Source organism: Eulemur rufifrons, chromosome 7 (genome assembly GCF_041146395.1).
Source record: "Eulemur rufifrons isolate Redbay chromosome 7, OSU_ERuf_1, whole genome shotgun sequence".
In the NCBI taxonomy this organism is placed as follows: Eukaryota; Metazoa; Chordata; class Mammalia; order Primates; family Lemuridae; genus Eulemur; species Eulemur rufifrons.
Window position 1 is genome coordinate 276,324,428 of NC_090989.1, and position 20,452 is coordinate 276,344,879.

At 41.9% G+C, this 20,452-nt stretch overlaps 1 protein-coding gene across 1 annotated transcript in view; it reads right to left on the reverse strand.

Moving 5' to 3' along the window:
* The window catches only part of PSMB7 (proteasome 20S subunit beta 7), a 59,121-nt gene that overhangs the window by 9,006 nt on the left and 29,663 nt on the right, over window positions 1-20,452 (reverse strand). The gene's annotated exons all lie outside the window — the stretch shown is intronic.

A 20,452-nucleotide genomic window follows, 5' to 3' on the forward strand; every position in this document is an offset into this window, starting at 1 on the left:
CACAAAATAAAATCTAAGGTAATGTATATGTTAATTAGCTTGATTTAGCCATTCTACAACTATTATAATATGTATTTCAAAACATGCTGTATACGATGAACATATACAATTTTTGTCAATCAAAATAATTCATTTTTAACAAGAATTAAAGCAGTAATCGGAATTCATCTTGGAAAATCTGCATTACCTTTCATTGCTTTCATTTGAAACAGCAAAAAATTCTATTGCTCTGCTGATCTGCGGCACAGCAGATAAAAATCTGGGTGCAATGAGAGTTTAGACTCTAAAATGAGAGAATCAGGGGTGCACCTCACACCTTCTCCATCTTTGCACCCCAGGAAGCTAGCACAGTGCTTGGCATGTATGCCAACAGATAAAAATATCAAACGGTCACTTCAAATGCATGTGTGCCTTTGCCAAACTCAAAGATGAAATTATGAGACATCCATACCAAATGGAGTTCCTACAAAACTGCACCAGTCCTGACTGGGGACCATTCAAAGACACTTAAAACCTTGAGAGGAAGAGGCTTGAATACAACATTCTGCGGTGGCCTGCTGACATGCTGTGCTTCTGACTAGGCCACTGATGTGGCCTGAAGGAGTCATTAATGGCTGATGGTTGAATAAAATTTAAAGAGCTCAAAAAAGTGTTTAAAACAGTCCCCCCAAAAGCAGTGTGTTTCCTGTGCTGTGTAACAGCCCTGATGTACCCCATGTGTAGCCAACTTTTACAGTGGGAAAAGTTAATTTTTTTTTTTTTTTTCCCAGACTGGGCCATGTGACAAAAGCAAAGGTGTCCCAATTTGGGTTTTGGCTTGAGCTGTTGAGGTAAATGTGGCCTGCCTGTGTGAACACCTGCGAATTACGCGTAACTGAGCTGCAGCTGGAGCTGAGTGTGCCCAGAGAGCAGGCAGTGAGTGAGGCAGTGACTGGGCCTCTAAGGTCTCGATGGTGATGCCACTTCTTTCCTTGAAGCTTTTGGTACTAGGATCTGGATGATGTGAATAATTAAGGAAAAACCTGCTATGGGTGCAGGAGTGATTGTAGGGGTTTTAAGCAGGGATGGGAAGGGGGGGTGGGGAGAGTTCATGTTCAAAGAATTGTCAACTGGGTCTGTCCCAGATCACTGAATGATGTGGAAGCCCGATCCCAGCTTAACAGGAGATGTCGGAGCCCACCCAGCCACGATGGGCCAGGAAAGGCTGGCCCGGCATGAGGGAAGCCCTGGAGAGCAGGTCGCTCGTGGACACAGTACTCAACTCTCTCTGAGCCACACAGAGAATGCAGATAATGCCTCTGATGGCTGCAGGGAGGAATAAAAGAACAGGAATGTCCCCAACACACAGATTTTACAAACAGGATTGTTAGCAATTTCTAGGCTAGAAGAAAAAAAGCAAGGGCATGAGAGAACTACCACTGGGCACCCACCACATCCCTGGGTCTGGGCTAATACTGACGGTACTTACTGAACCCTCCTCTGCTTGCAGATAAGGAAACTGTGGCTCTCAGGAGGGTTGGCTGATGCACCCAAAGGCACGTGGCTACGTCTAAGTAGGAGTCAGGATTCGCGCCGAGTTAGTGCCTGGCATCACCAAAGCCCGCCTCCTATCCCCCACCATTAGGAAGATCAGAGGCGGGCAAGTGGTTTTGCTGGAATCTGTGACAGTGAATGGAAGGAAAACTACCTAAGCTTCCAGAGGGAAAAGAACCAAAAGAGATGAGAACATATTGCTTTCCACAAGGAGAAGAAATCAGTGTTCACAGCATATGTGTATACAAATATATATTTCCAAGGCTGCATTGAATCAAATGTAATCAGAGAAAAAACAAGAAAGCCCGGGTTTAAAGAAAGAGTGAGAAATATGCTCAACAATCCTCAAAATGAAAACCAGCCTGCCTCAGACACTAATAAGATCTTAACACTATTTCTCTCTCTGTAGAAGCGACTCAGCGAGTGACAACTCTGGCAATAAATTCCTGGAGACGCTGAAAGGGCCGTCACCTGAAACAGAGCGGGAAAGAGACGCGAACCTGCTCCACAGGCCACAGCGAAGGCAAGGCAGTGGTCAGCACTAGAATTTCCCAGGATAAGGAGAGTGGGTGTGATCACAGAATTTTGGTCCTGTCAGAAGGAAAGGCTGAAACCAGGGCCTGGACTCGGAGAAGAGCCGCGATCACAGGGAGCCTACCCACGTCTGAAGTCTAGGGGATGACGCCACTGCTGAGTGCAGGCCCGTGTGGGAAGGCCGTCGTGGGCACTGTGTTATACGGCATATCCTGCTCCCACAGCCTTACAAGGCTTAGGAAGGATCAGAAGGCAATCGAAGAAGCACAAAGCACCCTTGTTGTAGGAAGTTTAAAGACAGCCACATGCGGCAAATCTCAAATGACGCAGACCCACTGACAGAGACGCCCAGGTTGGCAGGCACGCACTAACGCCCTGACACGAGTATGCTCTGCACACACCGTGCTGAACACCGGGGACAGGTCTGAACACGGACCCTGCCCATGACGCGCGTAGAGCCCAAAAGGGGAAAAGGGATGATCTCACCACAAGGTAAGAGCTATCAAGAGACAGGCCTGACAAAGCAAGTAAAGGTGCCACAGGGGTTGACGGGGTGCAGCTGATGAAGACTGGGCCAAGTCTTGAAACCGAGTCAAAGGGAGCCAGCCCAAGGGGTAGAAGTGCTGGCCAGGGAAATGCCACGAACACAGGGAGGAGAAAGGTATGGTCACATAGGCAGTTCAGCGTGGCTGAACATGAGAAGCCCACAGGCTAGAGAGCCAGCCCTTCATGCTACGCAGTGGGAAGACATGAAAATTTTAAGCTGAGGAATGAGGTACAGTCACACACTGCACGGTGTTTCGGTCGACAACAGACCACATATACAACAGTGGTCCTGTAAGACTATACGGAGCTGAAAAATTCCTATCGCCTAGCGACACTGTAAGGCCTTCCAGGGACGAGATGTGGAGGTGGAAGACAGCGACACTGATGATCCTAACCTTTCGTACGCCTGGGCTAATGTACGTCTTAGTCTTTAACAAAAAGTAACAAATAAAATCCTTAAATAGAAAACAAGCTTATAGAGTAAGGATATAAAGAAGATTTTTGTACAGCTGTATGATGTTTGTATTTTAACCTAAGCATTATTACAAAAGAGTCAAAAAGTTAAAAAAAAAAAAACTTAAAAGTTACAAAGTAAAAACAAAGCAAACTAAGGTTAATTAGTAAAGAAAGAAAACTATCTTTTTATAAATTTAATGTAGCCGAAGTGCACAGTGTGTACAGTGATGCCCTCGGCCTTCACATTCGCTCACCACTCGCTGCCCCGCCCAGAGCACTTTCCGGTCCTGCAAGCTCCGTTCGTGATAAGCACCCTATACAGGTGTAATTTTTTTTTTTTTTTTAATCTTTTATATCATATTTTTACTGCACCTTTTCTATGTTCAGACACGCAAATGTTTACCAGTGTGTGACAGTTGCCTCCAGTATTCGGTGTCCTACCATGCTGTACAGGTTTGTGGCTTAGGAGCAATAGGCTGTACCGTACAGCCTCGGTGTGGAGGAGGCTGTACCACCTCGGTTTGTGGAAGTGCACTCTACAACGTTCGCACGTCACCTAATGACACGCTTCTCAGAATGTATCCCCGTCGTTAAGCACGGCATGATCGTGGTCAGATTTGTGCTTTTAGATATTGCTACTGGGAAGCAGTGCGGGAGGAGATGCTGAAGGCGGAGACAGGACAGCAGATGGGAACAACACTCCCTACGAGAGATGGTGGCAGGGCGGCAGGGACAGGGAGGAAGATCACCAACAGAGTGACGACGGTGATGATGATGCAGGCAAGGAGGAAGCAGCGGTCAGGTGGGCATGCAGGAGAGGGAGAAGTGGGGGTGCCACCTGGACTTCCAGCATCAGTCGTGCGCAAACACAGTCTTCACATAAAGGCCTTTTGTAACTTCTTGACAGCTGTTTTTCTGGTGGGCTGATGAGAAGACAATGATTAACTTGATTATATTTTCTAGACACTGGTAAGCTTCTGCAGTAGGCACCCTATAGGGTGTCACTAAAAAGGGACAAGATAAAGTAGAGCCAATGAAAGTCTACTGAGTTATTCTGGGGGGCGGGGAGAAACCTAGGCTAGAACCAACTTCTGAATGCCATTTCACCGGTGGCAGGGTCTCTGAAACACACCTGTGTGGCTTCTGGAGTGTGGCAGAAAGAGTGGCAGAGGTTGGTTAACTGTGGGAGCGAGAGCCGAAGGAACAAGGAGAAGCTCTAAGGGAGACCCACAGGCACGAGGGCTGGCCCTGTGCAAGGTACGCTTAGCTAGCGGGGAACAGTGGACAGGCCCCAAGCACAGCAGATGACAGAGCACAGCTGATCTGGGGGCTACTAAGTTCTGAAAGGGCATAAGCAAACTTCCAGGGCCTGGGCCGGTGAATATATAGTCACTGTATTGATTATGGTCATGGGGGTGAAGGGGAGGCAAGTCTCGGCAGAGTGAAGAATTTAAGAGAATAAAGATCCAGGTATGAATCTGGTCTGGTGACTAACAGCATATCCTTTGTGGCAAAGCCACTCCACATTTTTTAAGTCCCAATTTCCTCATCTGCAAAAGATGACCTAAAACCACCGAGCTCCCAGATGGTCCTGAGGATTAAACTTGAACAAAGTCCTATGCACAGGAGACACAGCTAGCACAGTGCCTGGTACGCAGGAAACCCACGGGGAATGCTAACCTCATCTGATCCCACCCTCTCCCTCAAGTTCACAGACATGGCTGTCAAGGCAAAAGCCTCACTCACCCAAAACTATTAATGAGACGGGCAACTGATATATTAAAAACTTGGTACTTTGTTTTTTCAACCCCCCAGTTCAAGCAAATCTATTATGAAAGTAGCTGTTATACTGCAAATGAAATTCAACATGATGCTATAAAATCTTTGTTCACATGTGCATCTTCTGTATAGACTTTACTGCCGTATCGGTGAGGAGTGTCCGAAGGAGCAGTTTTCACTTACTCTACTTCTTCACTAGAAATCACATTCTACAAGGAGGCAGAAAGAGCACACACACTGTGTGCAGGCTCTGTGACAAGTACATTATTCCACCTACTCTTCAGAACAAGCTTTTAGGTCCCCTCACCTCCATTTTTCAAATCCAGGATTTTACAAATCCAGGAAACCAAGACTCAGAGGAGGGGAAGTAACTACCCCAAAGGCACATGGCCAGCAGCGGGATGGTCTGAGATTCAACACAGCTTTGTCTGACTCCAAAGTCCGTGTTTTGTTTTTTTTTTCACCCAAGAAAACAAAAGCTCCAAACAATTAGTCTCCAAAAATACTAATGATGCCTGTCTAGTCCTTAATTAGATGCAACTGATAAATCCCTCACGGGTTCATCTTTTTAAAGTATTTCACCTCTAAAATTATTTCGCAGTCACAAATACACTGCTTAAGTAATGCTACTCTAACATTCCATCATTCTCCGGGCTTGTTACATCTGGTAAAATTAAGAACATCCTGATGAATTTCTCTACCACAGAATCTACACTCATCAAATCCCACAGCAAAGCCATCAAATTCACCGTATCACTACTACATTCAAATGGCTGTTTCCCTAAATACGTATATAAAACCTCTCAGCAGACAGAATCAAATTGTTTTTTGACCACTCTGTAATATCAATAAAAAAAGATACCATTTAACTTCATTTTCCCACCAGGCCATTTGTTGACTGTAAATCTTAACTAAAACTGACCCCAAAAAGCAAGGATATTTTGATTTTCTTTAAAAGTTTGAGGGCCAGAGCCAGTCAGAGGATAACAGAGCAAACTTTAGTTAAGCCTGACAAACAATTTACAAACATGGTCCTTTTAACAATTCCTTGAAGTACCGACTTCAGTCAATTTTACAAGTTTTATATTTTAAAAACTAGGGCTACAGGGGTTACACGAGAGGCTTTCAAAGGCCTCTCTCAACTTAAACCTCTTCAAAGCCTGTGCCCGCACGCTCTGTCTTTACTCCTGTCACCCCAACTCCATTCAACTAACTGGCTGAAAGGCCAACGTATGATAAGGAATCAACGTTAATGAACCTTTAAATCTTTTTAATATTGTTATCACTGAGGTTTCCGATTTTAGAAAAACTACATTCCAACATCATGACAGGCTGACAACAACTATGAGTGTGACCACATCTACAGGTACAGTGTTCATTGCAGATATTTTCAAAACCCTGTACTACCTAGTGGAATTTTAAAATACCTATTTAGTACAACTTCATATCATTTTTTGGTTTCTGCACAATTTCAGGGTTAGGGGAGAGTAGTATAAATTACCTCACAGAAACCCAAAAGTAACATTATCTGTTAAGGTTAAAACTTTAACTACCTTCCTGGGGTATGCTGCTGGGGTCTCATTACAGCAGGTAATCTCACATTCCGCCATGCACAACACACTCAGTACCAGCATCTCCCAATTACATGGCAACGTAAATCTCAAAGGACATTTGAAAAGTCTACCCAGCTTCTGCACCCACTGCCGAAACACAACCACCTCTAATGGAGCGTGGCAGCCTTCTACGCTAAATATTCACACGCAGGGACAGAGATGCTAAGCTCTGGCCTTATCTCGCACTCAAGAGTGGATGCTAATTAAAAGGCCACACCGACTCAGGAAATGACCACCAGACAACTTTGGATGCTGTCTGGAGTCACATTTTCCAGCTGTCCAGACTTCCAGGATTAGACACCTGAAAGTCAGAGCAGAAGCCCACATGCCTTTCAGTATATGCAGTGCTCCTCATCTGGAATGTTCTCCCCTCCTCCCCCTCAGTCTCCCTGTCCTACACTTGCTCAAGCCCCAAAACAAAAAAATTCAAGTGAGGAGTCACATGCTCTTTGAGGCTGCCTGAGAGTCCCCCAGACAGAATCCTCAATTCCTCATCTGCCTCAGCTCTACTGCCCCGCTGGATGTACCGTCCTCGTGCTTTCCACACCACAGTAGCCATGGGTGGGCCCGTCCACCCCACTAGGTTGTAAAGTCACTAAGAAAGGGACCATGTCTCATAAGCAGGCACAGAGGCTGATCAATACAAGTTGAGTGAAAGGAACACAGCCCACCCTTCACATCTCCGAAGGACCACCGCCTACCCACAGCTCACAGAGGCCTCACTCGCGACTCCAGCGGCAACACGGACGCTCTTCTGCAGGTGCCGACGCCCAGATGCTCCCGCCCACTGCCCTTGTGCCTTTGCCGATTTTGATGTGCTTTGAGAGTTTGTGATAAAGAGCACCTTTTTGTTTTTGTTTGTAAAGCCTTCACAATAGCGGAAGGTATCGGGGTGTATTCATTCCTACCATAATCATCTGGCTATTTTCAGAACTGTTGTACTTTGGCTAGCAAAACCTACACTTGATATAGACTGTCATGCAAAAAAAACCCCTGCCATAATAGTAATGGCTTTGAAATAGCTCATCAAACCAACTTTATTCTCATCCCTCTTAAGAACTGCCAAACCCTTTAAATATTGGCAGTTCTGTTTAGATCTTCCAATACATAAAATTTGTGGACTTTTCCCCCTTTGAGCAGAAACAGATAAATAAAAACTGTGAAGCTTTTCTTTTTGCGTGCGGGGCGGGGGTGTAGAAAAAAAATTCTCTGCCTGTGTAAAATATAGGGGCATTTTAAATTACCATGTTTTAGATTAGAAGGTAAAAACAGTACAGTAGCAATTTAAAACTTCCTAGCCCATGAAAGCTGACAATTAGCTCAGCGAAATACAGCTCAAGCCTTCAAGTCCCCCTATTCTTGCAGGCAGCAGTCCCATTTAACACTTAAATACCCTGTATTAGTAAGTCTGCCATTTTTTTTTATGTTAATTTACCTGTCTAATGTAAACCTACACGGGTACTACATTTAAACACTTAGCTTCAAATGTTATTTTAAAGTTAATTTTTCCACAGAGCTATTCCATTAAAAAAAGAAGAAGAAAGAAAGAAAGAAAGAAAGAAAGAAAGAAAGAAAGAAAGTTGCCTAAGATTCTTAATCACACTTCAGTGTGTACCGGCCAATGTGCAGTGTCTGGCTGCCTTGCACACCCACGTGCCCCCGCCTCCCCCTTCCTGATAGCGCACACCATACAAGTATAATAAACCATGTTAATATTTCATACCACTGTGAAATATGCTGGAGTATCAATTCAACATCTGCTGTCTTTAGGGTCCAGGAGTCCCGCAGAGACACTTTCAATTTGTAATTGAGTTCTATGCTGAATTAATCAGCAGTTTATCTTTTTTACTAAAATAATGTCTTCACCACTAACCCAGATTTACATTAACAATTTATGCCAAATTACCTGCCAAGGCAAAACTTATAAGATTCTAAGCTACAATCCAGTAACACTCAGTCTTATATTTCATTTCTTGTATTTCTTTAACCTATGTACGAGAAAAGTGGGTATCTATTGTTCAAGAGCTCGCAAAACTCTAACCACAGATGACCTCTTAGATTTGTTAACACAGAGCCTCACTTCTGACAGTAAAATTCATGGGGGTTTTCTCCTCCTCTGAAAGCCACTGTTCAGTTAGTGGTTATGATTCCAAATTTTTGCCAGATTTCTAAAATGAAATGAAATCAGTGAATAATAAAGGAGCTTCTTTTATTTCTTTTCCCAAGGAGCTATGGCATTCCAAATCTTGGCTTGGCTTGAGTAACAGAAAAAGATAACCTAGATAAAGGAGCATCTTTATTACCTTACGTTATATACCTGAGACCCAAGTTAGCAAGGGCAATTCAATTTGATAAAGACAGGGGTAAAGAAGTCCGTGTTCTCTTTGAAATCACGATGCAAAGTATCTCATTAGCAATAATATCTTCCTTTTAAATCCACCTGTACAATTGAAAGTCTCCAAACACTGATTCAACACTACCCTGATTTTTAGCTCTTGCCTCTCTCTCTGATTAAACAGTCTCTGGTTACAAGGAAGTTACATTTGCCTGCTGGATTTTTGCCACAGGTGCAGCAGCAACATACTTTGTGAAATATTTCTCCTACACAGTATATTTTCCCCCACCTTTCACAACTATAGGAAATACACAAAGCCAAAACATTTCAGATGGAACACCTGCTCCAAAGAAACGCATCATAAATAATTACCTGTCTACTACATAGTAAAATGATCCCTTCTTTTCAATCTACTTTGCCAATAGCTTTATATAAGGAATCTCCACCACCATACATAATGGCCTCTTTGAATACCACCCCTGGATGACAGCACCAAGTGTAACACCTTGCGTTCAGTTGGTACCCAGTAAATATCTGATTAATTCCACACTGGTTATATAAGAATATGAAGTTCAGTGTTTACATAGCACAGTAGAAGACATGAAAAATTTTTAGCAAAGAAATATTTTGGGGAGAAAAATCAACAAATCAATAATTAGGTCAACACACCATTCGTCAATATCCTTCACTATTCCCCAAAGAATTGGAAACAGAGACCTTCAAAAACCTTACACAGGATCACTTCCCTAAGATTTGTTGATTCTTGAATTCCAGAGGTCTGGCCCCAAGAGAAATCCTTTCCTAGCTCATGGAGATTTCAGTCAACTATACACTCCTCCTCTGCCTCCTCCCATCTAACCCCCCTTATTTCCTGAGACTAAATGGGAAGAATAAGACATACTTTCTAAAATTTCCTTCACTCCTTCCCAGAAATATCTCACTTTTGACTTCAACTTTTATCAAAGGCAGAATACAATGGCAAGGGTAGAAATAATAACCAGCCACACCATTAACTCAGGCTCTGGAGATACAGATTCAGAGGAAGACACAGACTTGGACAGAAGAATGGACATTTAAGTGTTCATTTCTAAGTCAAGGAAGACTAATGAATCCCAGAGAATCAAATGGAGAGAAGCAATTACTTCTGAAATTCCAAACTCTGTATGATAGGAAGCAAAAGCCTGCTCTTTAATCATCGGGTGGAAAACCACAGTAAACTTTCATTTGCCCTGTAAGATGCCACAAAATGCAAAAAGCAAGACTCCCTTCTCAACTCAAGAAGTCCCTCTCTGCCTCTCCAAAGTCAGCCACCAGTGAGTTCCAATTCAGGAGAATGAACTCACTTCTTAAAAGGGGGACAACTCAAAATATCTGATGCTGATGCGAAGCTTTCACCTTCAATGCTGTTTCTCATTATCATCTATTCCAAAGGTCAAATGAGTAATTTTCCAAATCACCCACTGAACCCTAAGTGCCAACTTCAGTATCTGTTCATTTCTAAAATTAACTGGTCAGGCCGGGCACAGTGGCTCACACCTGTAATCCTAGCACTCTGGGAGGCTGAGGTGGGAGGACTGCTTGAGGTCAGGAGTTCAAGACCAGCCTGAACAAGAGACGAGCCTGTCTCTACTAAAAATAGAAAAATTAGCCCGGTGTGGTGACACCTATAGTCCCAGCTACTTGGGAGGCTGGGGCAAGAGGATCACTTGAGCCCAGCAAGAGGATTGCTTGAGCCCACGAGTTGGAGGTTGCAGTGAACTACGGTGACGCCACTGCACTCTACCCAGGGCAACAAAGCGGAAACTTTGTCTCAAAAAAAAAAAAAGAAAAGAAAAGAAAAGAAAATTAACCAGTTAATGCCACTGGATATCACTACTAAGAATAATTCCATAGAGAGTCCCAGCGATTCTATCTTAGGGTTGTGACATTTCTAAAACCTAATGTTTTACGTTAAATAAAGCCAAAGAAAAAAATTATTGGGGAAAATTAATACATCTTCTGATCCAACAATAAACACACAATTTACTATGCCTAATGCTTCAGGTTAAGCCAATATGCAGGAATTATGACCAAAAGCAAATAACAGAACCAGCCGCAGAGAGAACTTGTGAAAGAGACCTTTCACTATTTAAACAATTACTGCACAAGTCCAGTGCACAAAGAAGCCAGCCAAATGTTTCATTGCTCCATCTAAACATTTCCATAGCTGTACTAGTTCTTAATCAATACGGAATCCATCAAAACCAAAATGAGATACTAATTCACACACACCCACCAGATGACTATAATCAAAACGACAGATGACAAGTGTTGGTTGGTGAGGATGTACGGAAATCGGAAACTTCATACATTGCCAGTGGTGCAGATGCTCTGGGAAAGTCTGGCAGTCCCACAAAAGGCTAAACATAGAATTACTGCATGACCCAGCAGTCTTGCCCCTAGGCCTTCTCTTCCCAGGAGAAATCACAACATATGCCCACTCAAAAACTTGTACGCGAATATTCACAGCAGCATTATGAATACAGACAAACAGTGAAAACAATCTGAATGACAACTAAGGAATAAAGTGAGGTATGTCCACACAATGGAATATTATTCAACCATAAAAAAGAAATAGAGTACTGATGTATGCTACAACATGGATGAAATATTAGCTAAGTGAAAGAAGCCAGACACAAAAGACCATATATTGTATGATTGTATTTATGTGAAATGTCCAGAATAGGCAAGTTTATAGAGATAGAAAGTAGATTAGTTGTTGCCTAATCCTGGAAAGGTTGGGGGGAAATGGAGAGTGATCACTAATAGGTATGGAGTTTTGGAGGGTTTTTTGAAGGATATAAAAATGTCCTAAAATTGATTGTGGTGATAGTTGTGAATATACTAGAAACCACTGAATTATACACTTAAAATAAGTGAACTGTATGGATGTGAATTATATATCAATATAGCTGTTGTTGAATAATAAGGAATCCAACATTTTTAGAATAGTGGGCTTAAAAAACAGTCAAAATATCTAATGACATGCCACAATCAATAAACTCAGACTCTAAAAGTAATTTTTTCAAAGCTAGGGATCATAATAAACAAAGATCAGCATAAAACCGTAAAAGTATTTAGTAAGAAAGAATTTGGGCTCTGACTACACATTTCCCCCCAGACATACAAGATACCTAAACAGATGTAACAACCAAACATAACCTTAAAATCTAAAATTTGGAAAAGTCAAGTTCAGCTCATTAAGCTGACACCTATTAAACTGCTACAAGAAAAACCGTCTTAAACACCATCAATACAGATAGTTAAATCATTGTTTATAATAGTTACCGAAGGTCGGATTTTTTTTTTTTTTTTGCTGAATTTTGCATTTACTTAAAACTGTGTTTGATGCCAACGGTGTTCAAGTTGCACAGGAAGGTGCTTCAGCTAAACACTGATAGTCTTCCTTGATCTCCATTGTCTGCTGTGTGGGTTCCGCCAGCAAACCTCCCAGCGAGTGGTCACCTTCCCATGGAGTCATTAAACCTCTGAATGTCAGCTGGTGGGATTAGCCAGCAGCTTCCACACCTGAGCCCCCGTGGCAGGGACAGAGGCATTTGGATCAAGATCACTAATGAATACAGAATTCATATGCCGCTTGTCAGGGCTCCTGAGCTCACAGTCGCACAGATGCAACCTAAATAAGACGGAGGACAGAACAATTGTTGACGAAGATTAAAAAGTTTTGGCAGTTGGGAAAAAAAGAGCACCTCATTATTCAAATATGATAGTCTTGCTTATTTTTTTTTTATTTTTGTTCAAGTTATTCATGATTTGACTCAAATGGACAAATGCCATTCACCAATATTTAAAGACTCTTGGTCTCATTACTAAATGTGCGGAGTGCTGTGCCATCTGCACGTCAGCTGCATAGGAAAACAGCTCTCTTGCAAATAATATTTGGAAACTTTGAGGGAATAAAACAACCAGGATATTTGGGATGGAGGACAGTTAAAAGATGAAAAATAAATCTACAATTCAAAGAGAAGACAAAAGGATCTTCCACAGCCAAGTGATTTACTTACATTTACCAATATCTCTAATATCTATCTCTAACTTCCTTGCACTTTTCTGTTCCTCGGTTTCTTCCAATCACCGAGCTCACCAGCAAGCTCACTTGCTTGGCTTTCTGTCGTCTCCACAAGACGTCCTGAGAAAAAAGGAACAGCCCAAGCAGCCCACACGTCTTCCCACCTGGAATAAGATGTCTTCCCTGCTATGTTGTCAAAGAATTACAGGCTTAATAAAGGGGTAGAATCGCATAGTGGCTGACTGTACCAGAGGGCCCTAAAGACACACTGACCAGGGCTCAAACCCCGACTCCATCATTGACTAGCTCTGTCACCTCAGGCAAGTCATTTGACCTCCCTACACCCCAGTTTTCTTCTCTACAAAATGGAGATAAAGTACCGAACTCACAGGATTGTTGAAAAGTGAACGAGAAAATGCAGAAAAAGCTGTTAGAGCCTGGCATAACGTAAGTGCGCAGCAAACACCAGCTACTATGATTACTACGTTTCCAATACCTTCCCCCCAGAGTAAAAAGGCAAATACTTCCATGGCCCGTGTTATGTGTCAAACAGCCTTCATCTGTTCATCATGACCACTACCTAGGCTTGTCTCCAATATCAAGCTTTCAGATGGGAAAGAAGGACCCTATCTATATTATGCTATAAACCACCAAGCCTTATGCCAGCACAAATAATCACATTAGTGGTTGCTATGTGCTGTTTGTATCCTACTACTGAATGACTAAAAAACAAAAGTAGCTGCCATATTTTAGAGCCAATTCTGTATGAGTCACCATGTAAGGTATTCTACAGCAGCCTGCAGGTAGGTCTCTGGATCCCACTTGTAGGGGAGGAGCTCCATCTTGCCCTGAGCCATGCTATAAGGGCAGTGGAAACAGACTCGCAGCCCAATCGTCTGGCTCCCAAGCCCCTTTTTCCATCTGACCATACTGAACTCATGCTCTATGTTTTACCTTTGGGACCATTCCATGTGCCAAACAGATTTTTTTTTTTAATCAAAATAATGCCGATCTCTCACACTATCGTCCATCTGCAAAGAACAAATGAATCTGCAAGTTGGCATCTTTCTAATATTGGACTTTAAAAAACAGTTACTTCTAAGATTTGCTGTCAGAACACCATATTAGTATCAACTCTTTCATTATTTAAAGTGGATCTATAGCTGCCTGCAATGACAGATTAATTCTGTTTCCTTCGTAGTTAGGTGTTTGGCATCACGCTCGTGAGGTAACCACAAGCCTTTAGGGCGAGAGCTGCTCACATCTTTAGCAATCTATAACAGCTTCTCTAGAGGCCAACACTTGCCGAGTGATGAAATATGACTCCATAAATCAGAGGGCTGAAGTGGCACTTGTATACGTCACCATCTATCTTTGCAGCTTCTCTCTGAAGGGTATAGGGTAAGAGCTCATCCCTCGGTACCACAACCAGAGAAAGGACCATCACAGTTGGCATTGACGAAGCATGTGCTACTTAAAACTGAAGACACACTAAGACTAGGGGGGGAAAAAAGATCCTGCTGGTGTTAGCACGCCTCAGGCAGTGGTAGAAGCTTCAGCAACTCATCTTCAAAAGGCAGAGAGCCAGAGCTCTAGAAACCTGCAAAAATTGGCTAAGCCTGCAGTCTTCATTTCTTTAAGTTGAGCATCTTCAAAGTCTAGAATTCTAACTGTAGGGCACAGCAGCTGCCACTGCCGATCTGATCCTCCCAGCTTTTGGCAGCTCTCAACTTGAGATTCTAGCAAAAGAATTTTTCAAGTTGCTATTATTGCCTGTCATGGATTTATAAATATTGTGCACTATCTGCTGTGGCATGGCTCTCATGGGACGCCAGAGCATGCCAAATGCATAACAGAATGAAAAACAGTTTCTATTCTTCAAATAAATGCTAATTTTTTTAAACTGTGCTCACACGATGTGTTTGGTGACCAACTTCAATAGTACAGAATATGTATCAGAGAGGGGGGGAAAAAGCTGATTGTCTTTTCCAGCAGCATTCAGCTGCTACTTTCATTACGCTTGTTTAATTAGATTCCAGATGCTAATTTGCAAGTCGATACCAGAGGGTGCAGGACAGTTTCCCTTTCAATCATCTCCCTGTGATGTGAGGGTCCTGCCGCACACCACTACCCTTCAGCGGCCCTCACACGATATTCTGACAATTAGTGCAAAGAGGGGACAGTATTGATCTTGACAGACTAAATATTAATCTTCTCCCCATTTTAATGAATTGTAATCTTCATGTGTTTAAATTTCTCACTGGGCCAAAAGAAAACATTCCTTCTTAGAAAGAAATGGAATGGAAGGAAAACTAACCTAAGTTATCTGATTCATTTCCTTAATTCCCCCACCCTAAAATAAAATCTGTATTTTACTTTAGCAATTTTCGAGATACATACTTGCCAAACTAATACCATATTGCCAAGTATTCTGATCTGATCCCTTGTACTTAACTGGAAACTAGACTGAACTGCCACAGTGTGGTTATCACTGGTTTCCCTGTCCGGCTAGCCTGTGTGGAACCACCAGGATCAGAAGCAGAATTCTTACACCGGGCTTAACAATAGAGAACTGGGGACTGTTCCGTGCAATTCATCATCACCAAAAACATCTCTCATATAACTTGACCCCTTGTCATTAGGTCAACTTACACATTTCAGAATCCACTATTCTGCTAATACTTTGGTACAATGTCTGAATAAGGAGCTTTGCTGATTAAAAATAAAGCATGAGATTTGTCACCAGTAATACAATTTTCTATGCCTTCATTTCTACCACAGCTGAGTACTATGAACACTAAAGGTAATCAAAATGTTTCAAGGGAGGGCTAATCTGAGAACTACTAAGTAAAATTGCTTTTGATACCTTTTTATCCACCCATTCAACAAATACTGGCTGAATACCTACTATGTTTCAGTTACCATGCTAAGTGTAAGGAAACAGAAATGACTAAACACAATCCCTGCCCTAGAAGAACTTCCAGGCTAACACAGCAAGGGAAAAAACAAGAAAATGAAAACTACAAGCCCACTCAAAGCAGTGTTTGGGCCACAACTGGGTGAGATTTTTTTTGAAGATTTTTAAAGTGGCTTCAAGTCACATGGTTAGGTGGCAGTTTCTCTGAAACTCTGAACCAAGGGCTTTTACTTGAAGCAAGTCATTGGCACAGATGATTAAAACAGCAGAGGCCTTTCCTGGGCATTTATGAATCCCAGCTGGGTTTCGCTGTTCTGCTTTTTTTGGTCTGTAATTCCCCGATGAGTATTTGCCCTTTGCCCCACTTCATTTTGCCTATGTACTAACGGGGTGTTTGCTTGGTTGACTCTGCCCCAATGCTGTACATTATTTGAGAAGTGTACTAGTTATCTTCCTCTGTTACCTTAAAAAGATGTTTAGCACTTTCCAGATGGGAAGAAGAGAAGCAGCCCCCTCTATATCCCACATGGTTTTTGATGACTCAAGATTTTGCTTTAGCTCAGGGCCATCCTGTCTCAACTCAACAAACACATGATGAGACCATCAGGGGCTGAAGAGCAGAGATGGTTTCATGGTCCTGCCCTCAAGGAGCTCCCTCTCTCCCTGGCAAGTGAGGGGCGATGCCTCTGAAAACAGCCAGAAAACAATGGGACAGGTGTGTACAAACAATGAGGCACCTGAGGGCTGGCAGACACCAGCAGTGAGAGTGAGGGCAAGCAGCCACACACCGTGTTAGAAGATGAGCGAGCAGATAACAGCGGCCAAAGTGGATCTATGTTCCCCAAAGTAATATTCATCCCACTTGAACATAACACATGATGGTGATACATGAACACATTTTTATTTCTATTAATGGTATGCACCCATTTTCACGTGTCTTGAAGAAAAATATAACCAGCGCATCAAACCCAGGATTTCAGATATACACTGTATTTAAAAAGTAAGTTCAAATTAAGAAGGTGACCTGCAGTGGCTGTGGGACGGAGGGACAGGGAAGTGACTGGAGAGGGGAATCTGGAGGCAAAGGGAAAGTTCCATATCTTGACTGGGTGACATTACCTGGTAATTACAAATGCTAATACCCATGGAGCTGGACACCTAAGATCTGTGCATTATATGGAAATTATACCTCAATCTATCAACAAATGAATATAAAGAAAATTTCCTAAAAAAACATAGAACAAGGTGGCACCTGAATATGGCAGAAACCTTAAATGTAGAGTACAAATGACAAGTTCAAGAAACAATGCTAGATTTAGCCCTGTCCAATAAATTTTCTAGCAGCAACATCTTAAAAAGTAGAAATAGGTGAAACTGTATTAATATTTTTATTTAACCAATATACTTAAAACAGTACCATTTCAATATGTAATTGATATAAAAATTGAGATATTTAAGAAAATTTTTGTACTATGTGTTTGAAACCTGATGTGTGTTTCTACCCACAGCCCCTCTCAATTGAGGTGCCACATTTCAAGCACCTGAGAGCCACATGCAGTTAGAGGCTACTGTACCAGACAGTGCAGCTAGAGACAATGAGAATACATTAAAGGTTTTAAGCACAGCGGGACTCTTATTCCATAAATACTACAGTCCAGGCCCCCCAGCACTATCCAAGGCACAGGTTTGTAAATAAAAAAAAAAAAAAAAAAAAGGCCAGGCACAGTGGCTCATACCTGTAATCCCAGCACTTTGGGAGACCAAGGTGGGAGGATCACTTGAGGTCAGGAGGTGGAGACCAGCCTGAGCGACACAGTGAGGCCTCATCTCTACAAAACATACAAAAATCAGGCGGGGACGGTGGCATATGCCTGTGGTCCCAGCTACCAGGGAGGCTGAGGCGGGAGGATCCCTGGAGCCCAGGAGTTTGAGGTTACAATGAGCTATGACGATGCCATTGTACTCCAGCCTGGGTGACAAAGCAAGACCATGGCTCAAGAAAGAAAAAAAACAAACAAACAAACAAAAAAAACCCAAGAGCTTGGGCTTCCTGTAATTTATTATTTAACAATAAAGCTGAGAGTTTGTTTCACGAGTCTAGCCTAAAAATTATTGTTTAGCAAACAATTCCTAATTATGACTGCCTAAAACTGCCCCCTCGCAGCAACCCACTGGGGATGTGAGAGGCAGTGGCGCTGCTCTGGGGATTTCTGTTTGAGACACATCCAGAAGCCCTTCCCACACTGAAAGGATACAGGCCCTATCAGTCACCCAACCCTACAGTCTCTAGGCAAGAAAGAAAGTTTTGGAGGGCTTCTTGAGACAGAAAGAAAGTCTGCCTGGAACAAAGGAAAATAAAAAGTTCAAAAAGTTTAAACCAAGGTCTTTGTTTCCAAAAGTTCTATGCAAATGCAAAGCCAGAAATGACACCTTGCCTGAATTCTCTTTCACAACAAAGTTGCTAAAACACTGTCCTCTCAACTTTGTGAGGCAGCCTCAGCCTGCCACTGACATGACATCATTTAGTATTCACCAAAAGAAAGCAGTGCAGCCAGCACAGTTCATGGCTTGGTCTTCACAATAATTTTTTTTTTATTAATGGTATCTATTAACATCACTTTAGATTTTTAAAGTATTATCTACTGACAATTGTTATGCTATTATTTCACTGTTTACTTTTAAACTCACATAACCACTAGAGAAAAAGGTATGAACTTCACCTCAATAAAATGTTTTTCACCAATTGTTAGTGTGCATCACATTTCAATAACTTATGTGAATAAAAACCAGTTACCTAAAATTGTACAATTAAATAGTCAAAAATGGGAATTTGTTCAGCCTGTTCCAAGGTCTCACAGCTAATGCAGAACATTAAGTGCTAAGAGTTAAAGATACACTTGATCTAAGAAACACATACATCAGACTGATAACATTAGAAGTTTTATTGAAGGGATGCTGACATTTCTCTTTACTTCCCAAAGTCACATCAATATTAAATTAATGGTCTTTGAACCATTTATTTAAATCCAAACTCTAAATTAAATTATTTTAGTAGAGTATTAAGTCATTTTTAATGTACCTCATACTTTCAACTTTTTCTGCAATTTTCATTTTTCTTTAACATATGGAGGTCCCAATCAATTGGAAATAGACAAAGCTTTCAAGAAAATTTGAAAAGATTAATGTGGTTCATAGAGGGGTTTGGTATCACTGAGGCGATTTTCTAAGCAAAAATCAGAATCCTTCTCCCCCTACCTTTGTTGGTTCTAACAGAATCTATGGAGTCTTGGAAACTCCTCTCCTATAGTTAGAGGACTGGGGAACTTTTCTTCTTTTCTTTTTCTACGTGACCTAGTGTATCTTATTTTTTTCTCTATGTATTTAAGAACCCCAAACAGAAAATAATGCTGATGTGGGAATAAATTTTCACACTGAGAAATGAGAACAGAATCCCAATCTCATTTATAGTTTGTATTTGGACCTGTTTAGTATTCTTAATTGGGGCAAGACACTATCGTTTTTAGTATAAAACACCTACCCTAAGAGCTAGCTATACGTTTTAATTCCTGCAGATGTCCAAGAAAGGGAAGAAATCTAGCTCAGTGACCAAGTCATTATACTTATTTGTGCTATCCTCATGTACCAAGGGCACAGCAGTTTTCAGCAGAAAACCTTTGTGCTGGCTGATCAGTATCCACAACTCCACGTTCTCTGGCTTTCAAGGCACTTGGCTCAAACCTAAAGGGCAGAGAGAGCTTCAGAGCTCCAGTGATACTTGGTGCTCCAATGACAATGAGGTGATGGAAGAAGAAATATTTTTAATATGTGATCTTCTCCAAAGATGATTAGGCATAAAGCACTGTCAAAAAGTAATCCCCAAAGATGTCCTTTTGTACCTAAATAAAACAATACTACCAAGTCAAAAACAGCAGAAACCTATATATGAAGAAATAGGGTAAACTACTCATAGACTCCCTACTAATTGTTGAAAAGAAGTTGATACTTCCTATCAAAAAATTAACAATCACTTTCTTCTGGATAGAGATCTCAAAAAAAAAAAAAATTAACAACCACCAAAAAGACAAGAGCAACGACGAAAGCTGCCTTTAGGACGTATGTGCCTGCATGCTGGTTTAGCCTCGAGGACGAAGCACACAGGAGGAATAACATGGAACCAGGAAACATCCAAGTATATCAACAATACTTCAGAAGTGACAATGGAAGATCTGTGGATTTGTTCTTGGAGATTCTGGGGGGTGGAAGGGTTGTTTAATGGGGGAGCACATCTATCATTAAAGCAGACTTAAGTGGAATGTCACTCAGAAGATACCTCCCCCAACAAAGAAAATACAGTAAAAGAATCTCTTATACACATACTTGAGACACTAGACACCTAACACTGAGATGACGCCACCACACACAATCTCGTCCCCACCTTCTGCTAGATGCAGAACAAACCTATAGGGATTTTTAGAACCGCCTCCACTTTCAGGTCAGGTCTCTGTGGCATGCAAAGACACGGTTTCTCTATTCTCAGCGAGAGAACAGAAAAACCTGTCATTCTGAGATATCGTGACACAGAAAGCTTAGTGCACAACATTCCACACTGCTGCAGCATTTACAGCTAAGAAGATTCCTAGACAGCCCAAAGCCCAGAGCAAAAAGCTGAA